Below are 6374 nucleotides of genomic sequence, written 5' to 3'. Positions count from 1 at the left end.
CCCAAGAAAATTTGGGGGACATGGTCATGGAAATTTTGGGTTTCCCACTGGTGCAGATTCAAAGTCATTTGGAATGTGGGGAGGGCCTGGGGCGGGTGGGGATGCAGGGAATAAGTTTGTGGGCCAAAAACCAGAAGTGCGGTCTTGGGTATGGGGGATTCTAATAATGGCCGACCTGGTGCAATGTCTTCTTGGGGTGATGGACCCCCTGTTTACAAATTACTGGGAGGATCCCGTCGTCCACAGACAAGCATGGGTGCACCCATGCTGGAATGATGCCTCCCAATCCAGCAATGGGGGTCCAGGAATGCCAGGAGTTGCACCTCAGGGAATGCCAGGAATGGGCAACCATGCACGGAATGCCTCCAGATAAAAAACCCGGGTTTGGGAAATGATGCTCAGAAACTGGTTGGAATTCTGGCAATGCAGGTGTGCAACACCCAAAATGGATGAGCCATGGAATAAACCACCACCGAAGATAAGCGGATGGGGGGATTCCTGTGCTGATCCAGTAAAGATTGACGATGGAACCAGTCTTGGGGGGGATCTAACAACCCAAAGCAGTGTGAGTTATTATTCATCGTAACAAAATTCACACTTATTGTTTTGGTTGTAATCATATTTGCACCAAACTTTGTAAGTTGGGCAAATTGAAGGCTTTTTCTTCGGCCTGTTGAGTCAGAGTTTAACTCATGGTTTGTTATGTTTGAATTAATGTGATTGAGACAAAGATGGCTTTTTTATTCGAAACTATTTTTTTTCTTTTGAATTTTTTGTTTATGGTATGGTATTGTAAGTTATCCCAAATTTATATTTTATTAGTAATCATTATGAATTTATCTTTTGATGAGAATCAGGATTTTGTAGCATGTCTTGAGAATTTTGGTTTCAGAAAAAAAAAAAAATTTGATAGGTAGCTTTTTGTATCCATGTTCTCCAAGTTTAAACCTAGTCCCGCAGGTGTTGGATGGGAGCATCACCCTTTAATCATATACCTCTGATTGTTCACATGGGGGTTTGGGGGAGATAACACCCCCCCCGGGGTGTGGTGGTCAGGGGAAACGCTGCTGTTGGAACAAAACCCCAAAGCCCTCTGGTGGGATGAAGCTTCTTATCCCATGGTCAAAGAGCGAGGGAAGTCTTATTTTTAATAAATTTTTTTTTTTTTTTTTACTAAAAGGCCCTTTTCAAGAGTTTCCCCAAAAAAAATTGGATGGTTTTCTGAAATAAAAAAATTGGTTTATAAACAGTCTGCAATTGCCTTGTTAACTTAAACTGATTTTAAAGACTACTAAAAACCTGGTGAATCCACTTGGACCCTGCGGTTTGCATGTTGTGGTGTTTGTGATTTTTACTTCACAGACTCTTTTTTTTTTTTAATTGTATATTTATTTGTATTCTTAGACCCTTTTTTTTTTTTTTTTTTTTTTTTTTTTTTTTAAAAACCCTCCCTTGTTAAAATTTATTGAAGCTTAACCCTTAAAAAGGGTCCTCAAATTGGCTTGCATAATTTTATTTCCCTCTTTAATACTTTTTTTCATGTTATCTTGTTAAAAGTTTAGTATTGTTTTAATATTTTTATTTTATTCAATTTTTTCTTAAAAAAAAAATATTATATTGAATTAATAAATTTTTTGGTTTTTGTAAATATTTTTTATTTTTTTTTTTTCTTTTTGACATCATTGCAATATATCATCCAAATTTTTTTTAAATGTTTTTTAGTTGAATATGCTTTTATAAATTTCCTTTGTTTAAAAACAATTGTTGTAAGTACTCTACAGGGTTTAAATTTTGGGACACCTTCATTGAAGCCCTTCCTATAATCCCAAAATTTTTTTTTCATAAGATCATTTGGTTACTTTCAAAATTTTACAATGAATTTCCCACACTCTATTTATTTTTCTTCGTTTATTGAAAAAAGACATTTGAAATTTTGTCATGCTTGGGAAGATTAAAAAATTTATTTCTCTTTTGTTGCAAAAAGAGGATGCTCGAAGCCTTAAAAACCCATAACATGAATTTAGAAATGGCTATCAGTAAGTACTTTAAAATTGTAATTAGGGTTTTCAGTATAAATGCATGCCATTTAAAAGGGGGGAAAAATTAACAATAATATTCAAACTGTCTTGTATGTCATTATAAAATGGAACAGATGAAGGGAATAATTTTAAAGGGGTTTTTTTTCAAAGTCAGTTTTTTTATGGATGAAGATTTTTTTTTTTAATCAGACACAGGTTTGTTTTCTGTTTTGTTTTGTGTAATGTTGCTGTCAAATGCCCACTATTGATTGTCTCCAGTTCAATCGATAGAACATTTAACCTGTGCTCAAATTAATCTGGTTGGATCACATAATTTCAGATCTTTCTTTGGACCCAACAGTTCTTTTTTTATAAATGTGTTTATTATTATATCCGATTGTACCTTATGAAAAACCCTAAAAAAGCTTTTACCACCCTCCATGCTTTAGAAACAGTAATTTTGCCTCATAGGCTTGGTGATTGCCATGAAGGACTATTTAAGCTTCATCTGAAAATTTTCCCCCCTTTTTGATGTAGACATTTCAAATCCTGAAATTTGATAAATAATTCTTTATTTGTTCCCTCTCTCTCTCTCCATAGATGAGCTTAAATCAAACAATGGCATGTCCAGAAAAGATTTAGACATGGATATCTTTCAGCCAAATGTGGTGCACAGTCACGAATGCCCCCTTATATCCCTAAAAGTGGCACGGTGGGGATGATTTTATTGATTCTGGACGTTCTGATCAAGTGCCTAACTTTAATATGCCCATGCAGAATTTCTCCTCTCTCCAATGCTCAAGTCCTAATCAGCCATTTTTGCAAAACAGTGCTAGTTTTGCCTCCTTCTAGTCTTAATTCAAGCATGCCAAATATTAATTCCAATGTTCCTTCAAAGCTGATTCAGAAAATGCAACAAGCTCCACCAGGAAATGTCATCGGATCTCGTGGACAAATGGGTCAAAATTATGAACAAGTGCAACAGCACATTGTTACTCAGCTACGCCTTCAGTCAATAGTGGAATTATTTCACCTCAGTTGCTCAATCACACACTACCTGAAATATGCTTGTCCTCTTGCAACAATTACTACAACTTCAAACTGCCCGTCAGAATTTAATGAGACATCGCAAACCCTGCGACCCGGTTCATCACGGCAACAGGATCATCAGATGTCTAACATTAGTCAGCAGATGATTTCCTTGCAGAAGCAGCTGCAGCAGGCGCAAAATGCTTTCTTTAGCTCTCAAAAACCACCAAATATGTCTCACCCACCATCAAATATGATGTCTCTGCCCGGGATCCTCAATCTGGTGGTGCCCTTGCTGAAAATATCGATGCCATCAGCTCAGAACTGGCGAATGCTTCAATTTCAATTGGAAATCAATCTCGTCTTGCTACTCAGTGGAAATCGGGTTCGGAGTCCGCTACAGGTACTGATGCATCAAATGTGTCGTCCCCAGGTTTGTTGCTTCCGCTGGTTTCAACAAGGGCAACTCAGGGGACAAATTCAGGTTTAGTCAAAACAGCACCAATTATATGAATCTGATCGGAGTTGGGCTTGGAATAACGGGGATCGCACTTGGTCCAGTGTCTCGTCTTTTTCAGCCTCTTCTCAGAATTGGCCGTCAACATCAACTGAAGCCATCAACACAAGTTCAGATCAAAAAGGAAGTACATCGCTTAATTCAATCCTACTCATCTGGCCTGTCCGGTGCAACTGATGCCATACCAGAGTTCATTTCCCGGAAAACCATGGCAGGGCCCCTCAAAAAGCAGCGTCGAAGCGATCCTCATATTACCCCGGGTAGCATTCAGAGATCTCTAAGCGTCAACAGAGTCCATGATGACTCCCCAACAGTCTCAGCAGCTCCAAGTTTGACACCAACAAGTCTTGGACATCTGCCTTAGGAATGAAAACAGCTTAGGGCTTGGAAACTTGGGCAGTCGTCCTCCTCCTGGAGTAGCGCCGCACAAAGTGTTTGGTTCAACCCTGGCAACAAGGACAGGGGACAGGACAAGGGGGCAATGCTATTTTCAGCCGCCCCGAGCTCATGGGCTGGGAGATCGGGTAACTCCGCTTTCACCCAAGGTAAATATTACAGACCTGCTTTCTATTAAGAAATTTTGGTTCCAATTTCAGAACTTCGTGAGCATCATCATCTCTAAGTCATGAAAACTTGTTGAAAAAGAAAGTTTGATGCCAGGCTACATCATTTTAAGGATTTGAAGTGTTAATTATTCCTTGTGAGGTTAAATTGTTATTATAGTAAATTATAGAGATTGCAATTTTTATCTCCTAAAAATTGTAGAATTTTTAGATTTTCAAGTAGACAGGTCCGATTTTGTGTTTGGTTGTAGTTAAAACTCATGGAAAAGTTTGGCATCCATTATAAGAAATTTGGGACTTTGGGAATTGCTTAGCAATCAATTATCGATTTGTTGTCATCAATAATTTTTTTTAGACTCTCTCTCTCTCTCTCTCTCTCTCTCTCTCTCTCTCTCTCTCTCTCTCTCTCTCTCTCTCTTCTCTCTCTCTCTCTCTCTCTCTCTCTCTCTCTCTCTCTCTCTCTCTCTCTCCTCTCTCTCTCTCTCTCTCTCTCTCTTCTCTCTCTCTCTCTCTCTCTCTCTCTCTCTCTCTCTCTCTCTCTCTCTCTCTCTCTCTTCTCTCTCTCTCTCTCTCTCTCTCTCTCTCTCTCTCTCTCTCTCTCTCTCTCTCTCTCTCTCTCTCTCTCTCTCTCTCTCTCTCTCTCTCTCTCTCTCTCTCTCTCTCTCTCTCTCTCTCTCTCTCTCTTTCTATCTTTGTTTTTTTTTTGTTTGTTTTTGTTTAATATATATTGCCCATCAAACCTTTATTGACAAAATCTCTGTACCTTTGTCTTTAGTTGGAGCATCAAATTGGAATGAGCCTCAAGGTCAGACATCTAACTGGATTGTCTTAAGGAACCTGACTTCCGTAAGTCTTTAACCTAAATGTTTCTGTTAATTGATGTATTTACTGCTTTGGCTGTTTAAAATTGATTGTTTTTTAAAAGGAGATTATATTTTATTGAAGCTGGAGTCACAAAACTCTTAATGATCGGTTGGTGGAAACTTAACTTGTTCCTGCATTAAAAATTAATAATATGAAGGGAAAATATATTTGAAGACAAAAAATCAGCATTGCTGGTACAGGGTATAAATAGTTGCACTATAGACTTACTGTCTGGCTCTCCCTGTGACACATGTACTTACAGCCTCTCTTCGACTGTGCTATATTCTATGTCATCAGACAACCAATCATTTTTTTTCATTTACCCTATGTCTCCTCTCTTTTCATCTCCTGTTAAAACGCAAGTTAGTGATTGTTTCTCTCTAATTCAATTCAAACCAGGACATCAGGTGTACTGGTGTCAAATGCAAAACGATACATATGGGTCAATAAATCGAACCGAGTCAAAGACGAGACATCAATGAGTGTTTGTAAAGTGATATACAACAAACCGCAGTGTCACAAATGGTGTATGTGGAGCATTACATGCCATAAGAATGGCTACTATAGTAGTTGGAGTATTACTAACAATTGTTCTAAACATTATGAAAAATCATTTTAAATGTTTACAAGTTTATGGGCTTTATTTTGTTGTTTACTATTGAATGTGCATTGGTTTGAAATCAATACAGTTCCACTCAATGCTCAATGTCTTATTTTCCTGCATGGTTATCTCGAACACTGAGCTATTCCAGTGTCCCGTTGCAGCTCTAAGTATATACGATGTAAAACTAAAGAAGTCATTGTGAATTTGTCACTCCCACCCAAAGTCACCAGGAATGAAACATGTCAGGTCCAGTTTATTTATGATGTTTTATATTTTAAAGTTCCTGTCTGGGCATCTCAACCTATTTATGAGTTCTCAATTTAAAAAAAAAAAAGATGTGACTACCTTGGTGGACTGTTGCTGTTCCTAATTGCAACTCTTAATCATGATTTTACTCTCTCTCTCGTTTTTTTGTTTTAGATGGATACCCATACAGTTCGTTTAATAGCACAACGTTATGGTGAGGTGTTCAATGTCTACCACAGTCCTGAAAATCAAATTGCCATTTTTCAGTATACAAGTAGGGATGCTGCTGCCAATGCCCCGAAGTCTCAATAATTCATATGGGGAAAAACCCCCTTCAGGGGGATTTTATCAGTGAAGTGACGGACAAAAGGCTATATCCCGCTGTACTTCAATCCATGCAACAGAAAACAACCCCCGTCAATGCCAGCCAGTGGTCCCAAGCCCGCCTACAGCTTCCCGCCCCCTGGAGGTAATCGTGGTGGTGAGATCTGGACCAGATAAGCAACCCCTTGGGGTGGGAGTGGGTCAAATCT

At 38.5% G+C, this 6374-nt stretch overlaps 1 pseudogene; it reads left to right on the top strand.

Annotated features, from left to right (window-relative positions):
• The first annotated feature begins 445 nt into the window (after positions 1-445).
• Positions 446-6153, top strand: LOC144961697 (protein Gawky-like; annotated as a pseudogene).
• Positions 6154-6374: the final 221 nt, after the last annotated feature.

Source organism: Berghia stephanieae, unplaced genomic scaffold (assembly GCF_034508935.2).
Source record: "Berghia stephanieae isolate SIO BIC M18660-M18661 unplaced genomic scaffold, UCSD_Bste_1.3 scaffold3641, whole genome shotgun sequence".
Classification (NCBI taxonomy): Eukaryota; Metazoa; Mollusca; class Gastropoda; order Nudibranchia; family Aeolidiidae; genus Berghia; species Berghia stephanieae.
This window is presented reverse-complemented; position numbering and strand designations above follow the sequence as displayed.